This window comes from Chenopodium quinoa, unplaced genomic scaffold (genome assembly GCF_001683475.1).
Source record: "Chenopodium quinoa cultivar QQ74 unplaced genomic scaffold, ASM168347v1, whole genome shotgun sequence".
NCBI classification, from domain to species: Eukaryota; Viridiplantae; Streptophyta; class Magnoliopsida; order Caryophyllales; family Amaranthaceae; genus Chenopodium; species Chenopodium quinoa.
In genome coordinates this window covers 3,132,289-3,149,980 of record NW_018743792.1, presented here as the reverse complement: position 1 = coordinate 3,149,980, position 17,692 = coordinate 3,132,289, and positions in this window count along the sequence as shown.

The following is a 17,692-nucleotide window of genomic DNA, read 5'->3' as shown; positions in this document are numbered from 1 at the left end:
AGAGGCGGAAATGGCATTCCAGAGGGTAAAGCAACACTTGCACTCTTTGCCAAGGCTAGTGAGCCCCCTTCCCCGGGAGGTTGAAGCCCTACTTTTTGGCTCACCCGGTGATTGTATATACAGACCAGCCGCTCAAGCACCCAATGACCACCATCGAGTCATCCGGCAGAATGATCAAGTGGGCTGTTGAAATACAGAGCCTCGAGATAACTTTTGAGCCCAGGCGGGCAGTGAAAGGTCAAGCGTTTGCCGACTTCATTGTCAACATGACTAGACCGGTGCAACCGGAAAATCCTGATCAGGTTTGGAAGTTATTCGTAGGCGGTAGCTCTACGGTGAACGGATGTGGTGCAGGCGTTATATGTCATTCTCCGGAAGGGGATAAGTTTGAATATGCACTACGGTTCCGGTTCCAAGCCTCTAATAATGAGGCGGAGTATGAAGCCCTGCTAGCCGGTATACGCATGTGTAAAGCAGCAGGGGCAACAAAAATCAGCGCCTGCTCAGACTCTCAATTGATTGTTAGCCAGTACAATGGTGACTTCTAGGCCACCCATCCGGCCATGATCAAGTATTTACAGGCGGTCAGGGAAGAGGCCATGTCACTTGATGAATTTCATCTAAGTCAGGTGCCCCGGTCCGAGAATAATCAGGCGGATGCCCTTTCCAAATTGGCATCATCCGCCTCCTGTGACGCACCTAGGACGGTTTTTTGGGAGGGTTACTTTTGGCCCACTCTTGAGGCAGACGCCATGGATCTGGTAAAACGGTGTGGCAAATTCCAAAAGTTCACCCGGCTGATACATCGACCGGCAACTGACTTGACAGCCATCCATAGTCCGATTCCGTTAGCAAAATGGGGCATGGACATTCTGGGTCTGTATACGCCTGCATCGGGCGATCGCCGATATATTTTGGTGGCAGTGGATTACTTCACCAAATGGGTTGAAGCAGAGGCGGTAAAAGGCATAAAAACAAAGGACGTGATCTCCTTCGTTTGGAGAAATGTCATCACCCGGTTTGGGGTTCCAATGTCTATGGTCTTTGACAACGGACCTCAATTTGAAACGCCTGTCCTCAAGAGGTGGTTGGGGAACCAAGGAATCTCCCATTGTTTTGCATCCGTTGGCCGTCCTCAGGCAAACGGGCAAGTTGAGGCCTTCAATAAGTTGATCTCAGACAGTATAAAGAAGAAGGTGGAGAGAGCCGGTTGACTATGGGCAGAGGAATTACCTCATGTCCTTTGGGCCATCAGGACCACTGAAAAAGGGGTAACCGGTGAAACCCCATTTCTTATGACATATGGTACTGAGGTGGTGCTTCCCATTGAACATTACGAGCCAACACTTCGCATCATGTTATATGATGAGGCGACCAATTGGGAAGCCATGCGGCTTGAACTGGATGCTCTCCCAGAGCGAAGGGGCAACGCAGCCTTGCGTCATGAGATTTACCGCCTGAGAATGACAAGAGCCTACAACAAGTGGGTTCACAAACGGCCCCTGAAAGTAGGAGATTTTCTGCTTCGCAAAACGGAAGCAACCGGTAGGGCCAATGAACAAGGCAAACTGACCCCAAATTGGGAGGGACCCTACCGGATCTTTGAAGAAGTACGAAAAGGCACATACCGCCTGGAAACCCCAGACGGTAGGAAGCTGCCTAGAACCTGGAATGTAGATAATCTCAAAAAGTACTACTTCTAGAAACTGTATAGTTTTTGTAGATTTCTATATAATTAATGAAAAAAATTTACTACATATCATGCTTACATGCGCCACGTCTTGTGCTTAACACAAGCGGCCTCACTTACCGGTTTTCCATGTGCCATGTCTTGTGCCCAACACAAGCGGCCCCGAAAACTAACAAATCATCCGCTGACATCCATTCGGGTGAATTCATCGAAGAGAACATCTCCCATTTGGGTGGAAAATTGTTCTAGTGATCAAAATCAGGCGGTCCTACCCGCCTGAATGATCTATGACACCAAAGAATCGTGGGCTAGCATTCCCAAACATGCAACCGGCCCCCTCTTTGGATCAAGTGCCATTTAAGGCTGATCTCAAAACAGACAGCCGATACTTAAAGTGCCGCCTAATCGACTAAGAAAAGGCAAGCCTCAAGCATTTGGTTTAGGCCAATAATCTATGAAGAGGTGTTCTTGCAAAAGCCCAACCGACAAATTGACACCCTAAATCTTATGAAAAGGTCTTTCCCAAAAGCCAGCCGACAAGTCTTTAAAAACCGGCTTCTTTTCGTTTTTACGGATAGCACTTAGCACTTAGCTAAAATCGTTAGCATTTGCGCTATAGCATATGGATAGCCGCCTGACACCATTTCATCTATGCCAACCTCCTATCCAGGGGCAATTACCTATCCTAACCCCAACAAGTCATGCGGAAACACATTCATTCAAAGCAAGAAAAGAAAAATGCGATATTCAAAGAAGTAGAAAGAAAAAAGAAAATTCATTCAAAACAGGATCAACCGGTAGAAATGTAGCAGAATTAACCGGCACAGCCGGTGAAAATATTAAATTTTTTACAAAATAAACCGGCACAACCGGTGAAAATATCAATATTCAAAGTGAAAGACAACAGCAGAGTAAGCCGACCCTTCCGGCGCTATTACAAGATAATGCACGGCGCGCAGGCCGGGAGGTCGTTGCTACTCAAGCTACACTGTTACCCGGTCACCCTGAGCCTAACTCCTATCCGGATGAGTTGGGTCGGTGTTGGGAACGGAGCCGGGAGCAACCTCATCCTCGACTGCGTCTTCGTGGCCAGCCGCCTCCTCCTGCATCCGCTTGAACTCCGCCTCTACCCATTGCTCATAAGGTTCAGGCCCCGGCTTGCCCTCCTCCTCAGCCAGAATGGCAAGGTCTGCGTACTTGTAGGCGAGCTCCTAGACGTTGTAGTCTGTACCCGGATAGATAATGGAGAACGCCCTCTTCATTCTGTTTTCGCAGTCCTGCTCATTCTCCTCAATGAGCCGGCTCTGATCAGCTTCTAGGGTGGCCTGGAAGTTTCGCTAAGCTTCAGCAGCCTCCTTGACCAGGCGGTCATTCTCTAGTTGCAGCCGTTTGCTGCTCTTCTCCGCCTGGTTGAGCCGCTTGAGGGGCTCCTCGTGCTTTTTCAGCTCATCTTCAGCATTATCCAAGGCCGCCTGGAGGTTGTCTATTTTTGTCTTCGACTCTTTGAGGGCCTGTTGGAGGGACTTGACCTGATCCGCATGTTGCATTATTATAGCTTTAGTTTCTAAGTCATGCACAATCATGGAATAGTGAGCAACGCTATGTGCGTCATCCGCAGAACGTTTGGCTCTTCTTACCTCTTCCTGCTTGCGGATGTAGGCCTTTTTAAGCCCCTCCACGCGGAGCAGTGCCTGTAATAACAACACAACCGGTATTAGTAGAAAGACCGGATGGGTATACTACAAATTAATTGTCGGGTGGGTACTAATTGACTTACATCGGCCAGGTCGACCATCACCCGGTCGGCATTGAAGGTATTGATTCCAGGAATCGCCTCCTTCTCGTCCCGGGGGACGGCTTTCAGCATGGCACGGGCGTATTGAGCAGCGTCCGGCCAGCGTGGAGAGTTATCTGCACCAGAAACAGACGGTGAGAATGCTGCGTATGCTCCGCCTACGGACAGCCGGCTGATCGGAGAATCTCCCGGCTGCAACGAGGAGTATGACTTAACTCGCATGGGTAGGTCAAGCAACGTGAGGTTGAAGGGGTTTGTACCTTTTTGGGAAGCTTTTTTCCCTCCAGCAGAAGATGGACTGGTTGCGGTCCTTATTGGAGTGACCTCTTTCGAGGCTGTTTCAGTGTTAGACCCGCCTGGGGTCTTTATTGATTTACCGCCGGTTGTAGCCCGGGTGGTAGAAGCGGTTTTCTGCACCTTGAGTGTAGGCTCTTCAACAGACGGCCTTGGCCGGATCTGTTTTTGCAAAGAACGGGGAATAACACCCCCATCCTGAAACAAGACCACAACCGGTCAGGTGAATAAATAGCTAAAACAGCATCAAAGCCAACACATAGAGAAGGTCAGGCGGGCTAACCTTTTTAGCCGCCTGAGCGGCAAGTTTCTTCTCCAGATTCTCCTTGCGGATATCTGAAGCCTTTTTTGCGGGCGTCTTGGAGGTGGGCAGCATCTTCTTAGCTTCTTCTGCAAAACGAAAATACATCCGGTCAGAAACATGATAATTTTGCATTGCAATCAAGAGAAAAAGGCCAGCCGGCATCAAATTAACTAACTAGGGTTCGTAACCTTTTCTCTTAAACATGCTGCTAAGCCCACAGGCGGACAAGAAGCACCCGTCCTTGAAAAATTCGTGTTTGGGCACCTAGTTCTTGGGTACCCTTATTATCTCTCCGGTTGAGAGAGAGGAAGAGGTCAGCTCAAAAAATCCGGAGTCCAGAATGGCCACTCTATCATTATCAGGAACTGGGGGCAACCGACACTTCTGCCCCAAAAGCTCTGGTTTCCGGTTGTAGGTCCGGTACTCCTTGTTCTCCTCCTCAAACGGAGCTTTGACCAGGTAGAACCGGTTCTTCCAGTCCGACCATTTAGACGGCTTATCCAAGGTCATCATATATTGGGGGTGAGTTGTCAAGGTGTACCAGCCCTCCAGCCGCCTAGGCTCCGGCTCAAATAGTGCATATGGGCAAACGCTTTCCATCCGGGGTTGAGACCCTGCATCTCGCAGGCGGCGATGTACCCTAAAATGTTCACCCAAGAATTTGGGGTGAGTTGCCAAACGCCTAGGCCATACCCCCTAAGTATGGCCTTAAATGTGTTGTGAAGGGGGAAGCGGACACCGGCTAGGAAAGCCGCTTTGTAGCACCCAAACCAACTGTTAGCGTTGGGTTGGTCATCTTCCCATACAACCGTCCCGAACTCCCCCGGCACGGTCATCTTGTATCCTCCACCAAGCGGCCGCCTGGTAATAAAGTCTAGTAGAGAAGACCGCATGAGGGCACGGTCCTTCAGAGAGACGGCGATCATGAGAGGGTCGTTTCGGCTTTGCCACGAAGGCCTCTCCGCCCTCTCTCTATCCTCTGACATGGTTAAGTAGCTGGAGCTACTGCTTTCAACCCGACCGTCATCAGAGCCGGATGGGGAGTTGGGACCTTCATTGGCGGCTTCTGGCTGCTCAGCCTCCTGAGCCGGAGAGGTCTCCTCGTTGTAGGAGCCTAGAATACTATCGCTTGGGGTGGCGGGGGTGCCGCGGGATGGTTCTCTAACCGCCCCGTGTGGGCCTTGTCTTTCAGGCGATAACTCATTTGAGTCTTTGCCTCTATAATTGGGGTCCATAGCTGTTCCCCTAATTCTGGCCATTGTGTCCTGCACAGACACGGAGTCGGTCGATACAGGCGTTGAAAAGGGGAAATTCCAAAGATCAGAGACGGCAGATCCAGTTCTAGACTCAGTCGTACTAATTGACCGGCTGAGTTCACAACTATGGTCCGGGTATGGGTATAAAGGGTCCATGTACCTATGGGACTTATATACAAAAATGCAAGCAAAAGAAGCAAACGGAAATACATGGAAAAGCGAGAAGGAATAGAGACGGTACCTAGAGAAGAAGAGTGTTGGAACCTCAAGAAATTTCTTGGGGATGCTTGCAAAGACACAGACGGTTTGAAGACCGGCTGGGTTCTCTCGGGTACCCTCTCGAAAAACTTTTGCTTGCTTACGACTTTGCAGGCGGCCTGAAAACCGGCTGCTTTAAAAAAAAACTTTCAAATCTCCGTGTGCTCTGAATTTCAAGTACCGGATGCTCTCAAATGCCGGATGCTCTCAAAATTCAAGAAAATTCACGAAGTTTGTAAATGAGCTCTCGTGCGCTTCTTCCCCTATTTACAGGGGTTGCCTCATAAGGCGAAGGGACGCGACCCTTCCCCTTCTACTTTTCCTTCTTCTTTCATTTAGAATTTGAAGGGGTTTCGTTAAAAAAAATAAAAAATAAAATAAAAAAATAAAATATATATATATATATGTATATTTCGTCAGCTCTCTTCTCAGGTGCCACGTGGCACCTTGCCACGTCAGCACCTGAGAGGGGCAAATGTTTCGGGTAAAGTTAGCCTTGCCACGTGGCCCTATGGCTGAGCGACACGTGGCACCTTGCTATTGGTCATCAGGGCTCCAATCCCCTGCTGACACGTGTCCTAGGAACCCTAAATGGGGAACCAATGCTCCCCACTATAAATAGTGGGAGCATCCTCATTAATGGGCATTCAATACATCCATAAATACACTTACACCAAAACCGAGCAATATTAATTGCGGAATTCTCCCATTACGCGAGTAGTAATTTCACTCTTTTACGCACTATCTTCCTCCTGTACATCACTGACTTGATCGTCGGAGGCGGAGCTCCACCCAACCGGAGTCTTCGTGGTTTTGCAGGTACAAGCGGCGGAAGGGCATTCTTGGAATTGTAACTCTCCCGCAGGACACATCAAAAAACCCCGAAACATAGTCCATATAGGATTTCATGGCTTCTAGCCATTTTGCAGAGTCGGGGCTTGTAATAACTTTTTTAAATGTCACTGGCTCTTCGTCATCCATAACTAGGATATCTTGATTATCGGTTAAGACAACACCGAGGTATCTGTCTAGTTGAGATCTTGGCATTTGCGACCTACGCAGGGTAATAGAATGAACATTTGCATTGTCATTTTGACTTTGAACATTTTCGGTTTGACTTTGGCCATTGTCTGTTTGACCCTGACCATTTTCAACAGCTGCTTCCAAAGCTCTTTGATTGTTAGTTTTGTCAAGTTGACTTTAGTGCTCATGTTGTCGAACTTCATCAAGTTCGATTTTCCTCCCACTTGTCATTTTGGGAAGATGCTCCTTTTCCCAAAAGACACCATCTCGAGAAACAAATACTTTGTTCACAAATTGGTTGTAGAAATAATACCCCTTTGTTTCTTTTGGATATCCCACAAAGAAACATTTGTTAGATTTTGGTGCAAGCTTGTCGGATTTTACGGTGTCCGATACCGCGTGGAAACAAAACCCGAAAACTGGATCACATGCATAATAATTATAACACAAAGAAAAGCATGTAAACAAGCAAAACACAAGCACATAAAGAGAAGAGAGAGAGGGAAACTCACCCAAGACGCGTGCCTCGCTCACTAAACAAGGTTGAACTTGGAAAGCTTCAAGCTCCGCAAGTTCGAAACCTCCGACGGCCCGTGCTCACCGAACCGGAACCGGCCTATATACCGTAACTTAGACGGGGCTAGACCAAAAATAACTTAGAGTTTCCGAACTAAGGTTTTCTCGCTTTTGGAGACCCCTTAGAGTTCACCAACTCAAGTGAAAATCCAAGTACCCAATGATTGGTATTTATAGGGAATTGTTCCCAAGAATTCCCATCATCTTTCAATGTGCGATAGTTGGTAAAATGCCAAAAGAAAGAGTTAATTTAATTCAAAATTAAATTAAAATGGTAAAACAATCATAAAACAACAAGTGGCACAAGGAGAGCAAGGGAGTAGGAGAGGACCACAAAGGGAAGGACCACCTTCCCTTGATCCCCAAGAAAAACCTTTCTAACAAACCGGCCTAGTAGCATTCGTCCAGCTGGCGGGCTGCCTTGGCCACCAAGGCTACCGCACTAGCCCTTGGTGCCTTAGCTGGGCCTGCCTTGCCAGCCCGCACAAGCATCCCTCACCAGCCCGCAAAAGATGTTGTGCGATTCGGGGCTACTGCTGCTCTTGCTGGGCAAGCAACCCGGGCTAGCTAGCACTAGCAGTAGCTAGCGAGGCCCAGCACGCTAGTGTGTGGCTGGCCTTGCTCGCACTACTAGCACGCGAGCTCGGCCCACAAGCTATAGCCGGCACGCGCATAGGCTGTTGGGCTTACGGCCTTGCTAGCGTTTAGGCTAGCAGCCCTATATAGCCTAGCCCTCGCTTAGCTAGGCCAATGTGAGGCTACGGTTATGTGTTGACTTATTGCTTGACTTTATTTCTCGTCTCGTCGATTCCTAAATTCGACTCAAAGTTCGACGCTCGGCTTCAATGCTTTAAGCTTGGAATCCAACGTCTTAGTTTGTAAAATCTTTATCGCTCATTTAATCCTTCGGATTAATTCGTCGTTTTGGTTCGGTTACATTGTTGGGTGTGAGCCAAAGTGTTCAGTCAAGAGCAAGCTATAATATTAATTATACATTAATATTACTAATCGGAAGCAGCCTCTAACTTGGCATTTCGATCACTTTACCTCATTGAATAATTACAAGAAGGTAATTTTGAACCCTCTATCAAAATAATACACTTGTTCGAAGTACACCATTCTTTTCAAAGTGGTGCTGATAGGTTTGTAAGTCCTCTAGTTCCTTTTATCTTGTGCTTGATAACGTTGAAGATAAATGGCTTTCTTCCAACGGTATTTGGTCCATGAGATTAAGAAGAGGAGTCACACTTTCTTTTGATCGCAAGCTCGCTTTCAAGTTTCACTACTCTCCTAAGAAGTTTCTCAAGGTTCAAGATAAGCTGCTTGAAGAGCATCACAAAGACAAGCAATATCTTCTTTGGTAGTCTTTTGGGAAAGACTAGCAATGTTTTCATTGGTAGTCTCATCTTGGAAATCAGTCATTGCATCGAAGAAGACCTCCTTATCTTCTTAAATGATAGTAATCTCTTCCATGGAAACATCTTCAATAGGCTTAATACGGAGTGACGGATCGAGCAAGGTTTTATCATCAGAAGTACCAAGACGTCAGAAAGTTAAGAAGTATTGATACTTGACTTTTTAACGGCAGGAGGCACTAAAAGCTTGTTGTTATAGATCAAATATTGGATAACTTCCTTTAGCTTCCAAAAACTCTTTGTGGTGTGGCCCCTACCTTGATAGTACTTGCAATGGGAAATAGGATACCAATTGGATAACCTCTTTTCAGGTGCAGGATCTTGGATAGGTCCAATAGGAGTGATGAGTCCCTTGACATGGAAACGATCAAAGGCGGTGTCATACCTCATTCCAATAGGGGTGAACTCTTTTCTTAGTTGTCTTCTTGGCCCTTGATTATCCATGGCTAAGACATCATTAAGATTGAAGGTAATAACGTTGTTATTAGAGTGGGTGTTTTTGGAAGAGGAAGGATGGTCGTTCTTCTTTCCTTTCCAACCACTGTTGTTATTATTGTTAGCAACTTTTGATTTTGTAAGGTCATCTTCTATTTCAATCCCTACTTTATAGACGGCCTTGAAAGTGTTTAAATGTCATTGATATTTTAGATGTTTTTTTTATATTTCTCTTGGAGATTTCCAATGAACATTCTCATAGATTCTTTTTCATTTGGGACTTCAATCATTCAGGCAAAAGTTTCTTTACATCTATTGTAAAATGTAGTGAAGCCTTCATTTTCTTTTTGCTTAAGAATTTCAAGTTCTCTATGATTAGTTTCTACTTAAATATTACATTTGTATCTATCAATAAAGCATGTGAAATATCATCCCAATCAACAATTTTCTTAGCTCCTATGGAAAAGAACCACTGTTTGCATATTGGTTCCTTGGAGAGAGGGAAAAGCAAGGGAAAGACTTTTTTGTCGATGCCCTTGATCTCCATGATTATCTCGAAAGCTTGCAAGCGAAAGTAAGAATTGTCAGTAGCTTTGAACTGTAGTATCATAATTACTCCACTATCTTCTCTCTCTTAATTCCCCAGCGGAGTCGCCAAAAAATTATAGGGAATTTTTCAAACTCAATCTTTGAGCCCTACTGTGGTTCATGCTTTTAGACATGGCGACGTTCCAAGGAATTAAAGCTGGAGATAAAAGAGTCACTAACAAGTAAGTTACACCCCATTCATGATCATCCTCGAACGTCCAGTCATGGTTCTGGACCATTATGGAGTTAGCGATCTACTATCATTCACGGGTGGCTATTTCTGATGATCAAACCTCGCTCGATCCATCACTCCTTATGAATATTCTATTGCAGTATGAATGAAATCACTATCAAAATCTACACCCTTAATACGAAGTAATGTCGAGAGAAAAAGAAGAGAGAAGTTGAACTATTCAATGCTCTTGAATGATATATCTTAATCCACACCTCCCTTCATAAATGATTGGGGTATTTATAGGGGTGGGAATGTGTGCCCTTTTAGGGTGAGTGCCCTAAAAGTTGGGCTCTGATTGGCGGCGCAATCAGGTAAGGCCATGTGTCCTTTGGAGGTGTTGTTTTCCGGCTTTCTCGGGATTTGGCCCTCCTGATGTAAGGTGGCCTTTTCTCTCATTCAGATGCTTTTTAGGGTTGCCAAGTGTCATCTTCCTATAGGGACACACGTCGCCCTTTAATTATGCCACGTCACTATTGGATTGGACCTCGTGTTAAGGTATTTTTTACCCTAAACATTTGCCCCTCAGAGGGGGTGGCTCGTACCGTACAAGCCGCCTCCTCTGATTATCACTCGTCCGAATGCATTCGAGTACTTAGGACATCTGAGCATTTTTGTTAGAAGTGATGGTTTATAACGTCCATCCTGCTCTTGGGAAGATCCTTTGGGTTATCTGCCTTAATCGGTCCGCCTGATTTCATTAGTTGACTTAAGTCTAAAATCAATCAGACGGGTTGTGCCATTAGGGCGACTGTCCGTCGTCTCGTTTTTAATGACGAAGTGGTTTTTTAAATGCTTAGGCTTCTAGGTTTAACTCTTCAAAAGTAACCGTTTGAACTTCTAGGCGGGAAAAGTGGTTTTACCATTTTACCCTCATACATTTTGCCTATAAATAGGACTTGTTTGACTTCACTTTGTTACTTTGGAACTTTGCGTTTTCTAGAGAGAAGTCAGAGCTTTTAGAGAGAGAAAGTGATTTTCTTCCCCAATCTTCAAGAGCTCCGCTGCGGTCTTGAGTTTTCTGTTCGATTTTCTTTGAATTTTTCGGTCAACCTTCAAGATCTTCAAAGACTTTCAAGGTTTTCTACCCGTATAGAGGTAACAGCCTTCTTTTCTTACTTCTTCCTTTTTTCATACTTATTTTATTTTTTAAACACGAACTGGCACAACACTCGGCTTCGTCCGTTTCTCCTCATGAGGTCAGTCGTTCGCCTAGGACTAAGGAGTCTAGAGTAGACGGAGACGACTCCTCCTCTCTATAGAGTGGGTCATTTCTAGTGTGTACCAACTCTCCCCCACCTATTCTTCTCTAACCCTGCAGTCAAACATGGCACGTACATGACAAACGTACGAGCGAAATGTCCCCAAAAACCCTGATGGAAGTATGGTGGACCCCCTAGTCCCTTACAATCCAAGCAACCAGAATGGGGAGGACACAAACACTACTATTAGTGGTAGTGCATGCTCCGTAACAAAAGTGACGGCCTCCTTTTCGGAGCGCCAAAATTAGGAAGGCACTTCTTCTTCAAGGGAGGCGTCTGGGAAAAATCCGGTACAATGCCTCTCGTAATACACCTACTAGATCTTGATGCCATACGAGCTGCCATCTACTAAAGGACATCCTTCACAAAATCAGGCGAACGCTAGGTCCGGCCGTGAGGGATCGTCCGACCAAAACCCACAACAAGCCTCAATCCAAACTACCAGGTCGGTCAGGCGTAGAACCCGCATTCACATTGCTGAGTCGATCGACCTATTAATATTGTCAAAATTACATTGTTTTTGGCCATACGACTTTAATTACACTGCTCGGCCGTTTAGACCTAGTTGTATATACAAATTTTGGCTAAGTATAAAAAATTATACATAATATTTTTCAAATTGTCCGTATTCCACGTACGGGGAATAGGACAGCCATTTAAGGCTTCAAGATGGTAGGTAGCATCTCGTACTTCTTCCTTAATTCGGTAGGGCCCTTCCCAGTTTGGGGTTAGCTTGCCATCCTCTTTTTCTCGGCCTACCACTTCCATTTTTCTTAGAACCAAGTCTCAAATCTCAAGCGACCGCTTTGACACTTTGTGATTATATGCCCTTGTCATCCTTAGATGATAAATTTCGTGTCTAAGCGTCGTATTTCCCTAGGTTCTGGAAGGAAGTCAAGGGCAGTCTTCATGGCCTCCCAATTGGCCGATTTATCATATAGCATCACCTGGAGAGTGGGCTCATACATTTCAATTGGGAGCCAACCTTAGCGCCACAAACCAGAAAGAATGGGGTCCCCTGTTGAACTCTTTGTTGTCGTTCGAATGGACCATAACACATTAACCAACTCATTAAACCATAGGCCACCTGCTTTCTTAAGCTTTCACTTGATGCCATTGGAGATCAACATGTTGTATGCTTCAACTTGACCATAAGCCTTTGGGCATTCGACCGAGGCAAAGCAGTGTGCTATGCCCTGGTCACTCATCTAGTCCTTGAGATGGTTGGTCTCAAATTGTGGTCCATTGTCGAACACCATTGATTGCGGCACACTGAAACGTGTGATTATGTTTTTCCAGATGAAGGCATATAAATCTTTCTATTTGATTCCTCGGACAGCCTCGGCTTCTATTAACTTTGTGAAGTAGTTAACTGCTACTAACACGTATCGCCTCTGCCCTGATGTAGGAGTATACGGCCCCAAGATGTCCATGCCCCATTTTGCAAAGGCAAGTGACTACTTATGGCCGACAAGCTGTTTATTGGGCGATTAATAAGGGTTGCAAATCTCTGGCACTAGTCACATTTTTTCACCATTCCCACGGTGTCCGAATTCATGCTCGCCTAGTAATATCCCAGATGGGTAACTTTCTCAGTTAAGGATCGTCCGCCTATGTGTGATCCGTAATGCCCCAAGTGGAGGTCATCCAGCACCTCATGCCCCCTCTCGAGCGTAACACACTTCAAATATGGCTTTACAAATGATCTTTTGAACAAGTCCTCCCCCTTCATCTCAAACCATGCCGCCTTTTTCTTCATCAGCCAGCTCTCTTTTAGGTCGTCCGGAAGAACACCATCTTTGAGATAGGAGATTAATACGTCCATCCATGTGGAAATTCTTTCAATGATTTGCACGGGCTCGGCATCAATGCTCCATTTTTCCATAACTTCTCAGAACACAGATCTCGGAGTATGACATGATGCCGAGGAGGCTAGCTTGGAGAGGGCGTTCGCCTGATGATTCTCGGACCAAGGGACTTGTTGCAGCGTGAAATGCTCTAGGCTCTCGGCCTCATCTTTCACCATTTGTAAATACTTCATCATTGTCGGCTCCCTCGCTTCGTAGTCACCATTCACTTGGCTGACTATCAGCTGAGAGTCCAAACAGGCATCAATTTTTGTTGCTTCGGCTGCCTTACACATTCTAAGGCCATCTAGAAGGGATTCATACCCGGCCTCGTTGTTGGTCTTCTCCTTCTAGAGATAGAGATATGATACCAGCGCCACATCCGGTCGTTGTTAGACTTCCATCCACAAAAACTTTCCAAATCTGATCCCCTACCGGTTGTAGGTCCGGCCGTGTCATTTCAGCCAAGAAATCTGCAAAGGCTTGGCCCTTGATTGCTTTTCTCGATTTGAATGTGATATCAAATCCTCTCAACACTTAGTCCCATTTAAGCATTCAGCCACTAGCCTCCAAAGTCGTGAACGGCTTCTTCAATTGTTGGTCTGTGTAGACCACAATCGAGTGAGCAAGAAAGTATGACCTTAGCTTTTTGATGCCATGAACAATGCTAAGCCGAACTTTTTAATGGGTGGATACCTAAGCTTGGCATTATGCAGAACATGGCTAATGAAATACACAGGGATCTGTTGGTCGTCCCTTTCGGCAAGCAGAACGGCACTTAAAGAATGATCTGAAATAGCGAAATACATGTATAAGTTCTCATCTTTGAGGGGACTGACGAGACGAGGAAGTGTATGCAAATGATTTTTCAGCTGTACGAAGGCTTCCTCGGCCTCCTTTGTCAACTCGAACATTGCTTTCTTCTTGATAGTCTGGAAAAAATAGCGGCACTTATCCCTTGATCTTGACAGAAATCATCTGAGTGCGGCTAAGCAGCCGGTAAGTCTTTAAACTTCTTTTATTATCCTGGGCGATTTCATGTCTATGATCGCCTGGATCTTTTCACGGTTGGCCTCAATGCCACGCTGATCAATTAAAATTCCGAGAAATTTGCCGGACTCAACACCAAAGACACACTTCTTTGGATTTAACATCATCTTATGCCGCCTGAGTTTGGTAAATGTTTCTCGGAGGTCTATCAGATGATCAGTCGGCCACTTTGATTTTACAATCATATCATCAATATAAACCTAAATGTTCCAGCCGATCTGATCTGTGAAGACTGTATTCACAAGTCTCTAAAATGTGGCAGGGGCATTCTTCAAGCCGAACGGCATGACTTTGTAGCAACATAGCCCTTGCTCGGTCACAAACGCTGTTTTTTCTTCATCTTCCTCCCACAAAGGGATTTGATGGAATCCAGAGTATGCGTCCATAAAGCTCATCAAGGCATGCCTGGTCATTGAATCAACCAGACGGTCAATTTTTGGCTAGGGAAAGCTATCCTTAGGGCATGCCTTGTTGAGGTCGGTGTAATCCACGCACATCCTCCAAGTTCCATTCGGCTTCTTCACAAGAACTACATTAGCCACCCAGTTAGGGTAGTAACATTGCCAAATGAAATCAGAGTCCAGCAGCTTTTTAACTTCAGCTGCGGCCGCCTGATTCCTCTCTTCTTCATGATTTCTCTTTTTCTGACGAACAGGTGTCACAGCCGGGTTCATAGCCAGCTAATGAACTGCTAAGTCTGGGCTGATACCCGGCATCTCATGAACTTCAAAAGTAAACACATCTCCAAATTCTCTTAATAGATTTACCAAGTCATCTCCAAGCAAGCCTATAGCCATAGTGCCCACTTTGACCGTCCAATCAGGCTGGTCTGAATCAAGCACTATGTCCGTATGATCGCCGGTCGGCTGTGGCCTCAGCTCTTCTGGCCGGCCGATAGTCATTAGCTGCTATGCTTGCTCTTTCTTGATCAACTTGCACTTCTTGCAGACCTAGTATGCTTGGAGTGACCCTTCTTCAAAATTTTGCTCGGACACCTTTCCATGTCTATATGCAGTTGGCTTCACGGCCAGCTTATTGCATTCCTTTGCCATCTTCTAATTTCCCTGAATGGAACCTATCTTTTCATTCGACCGCTCAAACTTTATCAGCATTAAGTGAGGGACAATTACTGCCTTTGTTGATGTCAAAGTTGGGCAGCCGATGATAACATTGTAGCTAGTAAGCTCCTTAACAACTAGGAAGCGGACATCCATGTCCCCCCCCCCTCCCTTCTGCCCAAATTGGACAGGTAAGTCTATTCGTCCGACCGGGTGGATAATACTCCCACCGAACCCAACTAACGGGTGAGAGATATCCTTTAGGGCGTCCTCTGGGAACTTTAGATTCTTCAAACATGCTAGACAGATTATGTCGAACGAGCTGCCTGTGTCTATCAGCTCTCGTCCAACCTTCAAATTGGCAACTTTTAAAATGAACACCATGGGATCATTATGGGGGGCCTTGATTTTGCCTCGGTCTTCCTCGCAGACCGTCATTTCTGGAAAGGGCTCGGTCTTTACCCCTTTGGTGTGCATCATATTTTCAAAATTCCAAGCATCTTGCTCGAGTCCCTTCATGGTCGGGCCGCCTGCAGCAAAGCCGCCAGATATAACGACCACGAACCCTGAATCCGTGTTGTTTCCTTCATCATCTTTTTCTTTTTCTTTCTTCTTCTCGGATTTGTTGTCTGTCCGAGAGTATGTGAACTTAGACTTCAGAACATATGAGTTGAGCATGCCCTTCTCGGCCATCTTGTCCATCAACCACTTTAAATCATTGCAGTCGTTCGTGTCATGCCCCAAATCCTTGTGGTAATGACTATACTTGTTCTTGTTTCTGTACTTGGTCGGCCCTCTCAAAGGCTGAGGCTTCTCGAACTCGAAATTGTCTTTGATTTCCATCAAAATTTAATAACAATCTTTGTTCTACTCGTACTGCGACTCGTACGTCTTGACTTTCTTTGACTTTGTATGTTGGCATTCGGCCACCAAACTTCTTTCCTATTGTTGTTTCCTTCCTTCTTTTTGCCGGCCGAGTCTTACTGAGAAGATTGTTTCTTCTCAGCCCCCTTGGCCGGCTCTTCTGATTTTGTAAGAGAACAAAAATCAGCTGCCTCAATATATGATTCGGCCTCCCGCAAAACACCTGCTATGTCCGAATCTTTTTCCTGATCAGATCAAACTTGAAACCATTGTGCCTTAATCCTCGGAGGAACTCCGAGTGGGCCATTTCATCAAGCAGTTTCTGAATTTGATCTTTCGCCAAGTTGAACCTCTGGACGTACGGGCGCAACCCCTCTTTCTTTCCTTGGACGATGGTCGCTATGTTAAGACTAGTCTTCCGGGGTGGAATATTATAGGAGAAGTTTTCAGCAAATAATAAGCTGAGAGTTGTGAAGCAATTGATGAATCCGACTGGCAGACTTTTGAACCTGTCTTGTGCCACACCCTTAAGGGTGGTCGGGAAGCATTTACACCAGGTGGCACATCCACACTTTGCAAGTACATCAAATTTCTGTACGAGGTAACATGCTCTTCTGGGTTGCCCGTACCATGATAGGCACCCACGAGTACGTGATGAGCTAAGTGACATTTATGTCACTCTTAGGGAGTAGTTTTAGAGTCATTTTCGTGCTTTTTTTCTCTTATTTTCCCTTTTATTCTCTTGTTTTCTCGTTAATAAAGTTTCTAATTTATTTGGTAATTTTGGTGTATTTTAGTTTAATTTCTTTATTTAATTATTTTTTAGTTTAAATTTGCTTTTACTCGCCTTCATAGTTTTATTTATTTTTGGTTTGTGTTTTATTTGTGTCTTTTTATTTCATTTTATTTTCATTTCATCTTATATTATATCCCAATCCTTTTCTCAGTATTGTTTGTAGAAGTGAGTTCAGCTTCGGGTTTCAAGTCACGTGAGTCCGGCTTCCGGGTTTGAGTCACATGCCAAATGCCAACTTTCAGGAAGCATGCTGCCAGCCTCCAAGCTGCTTCCACCTTAACCTTCACTCCACCATCTCCTATCCTACACCACACCTTCCCCCTGCTCCTCTCAATTACCACACTCAACATCCAACTCCGCAGCTCAGCAGCACCGCATCAACCGCCATCAATCACCCTAACTACAACAATCCAATTCACAGCAGCAATCTCCACCTTCCCTGCTTCACCTCGCCACAATTATGCACAACTCTCAACACCGAGCACACCACCGGAACTGCTACCACTCGCCGCCACAATCCCAAATCAGCGCCATCTCTCCTCTCGCTCACAATACAACAGAGCAGCCTCACGCTAACACCAATCAAACATCACCCAAGTCGCGTTCAGCCACCTGTCACCACCAACCCTCATCACCGATTAACAGCAGCCGCCGCACACTCCTCCAGCCACAGCCTAAAATCGCCACCAATCACACCCAAAACCCTCACCAATTACCACCAATTGCAACCAGCCGGCAGCAATTCTCAACTATCATTGCTCGAACACCATTGCAGCAGCATGAACGAACCTCAATTAAGCCCCAATTTGATAGGAGCTATTCGCGGGCGCGCGAGCTCTGTTTGCAGGCGCATACAGAGCTAAGCAACAAAACAGATTGGAGGCAGAAACTCCGAGCACCCGTTGCGCAGTGTCTTCGCGGGCGCGCAAATCTGGGTTGATTTGAATCG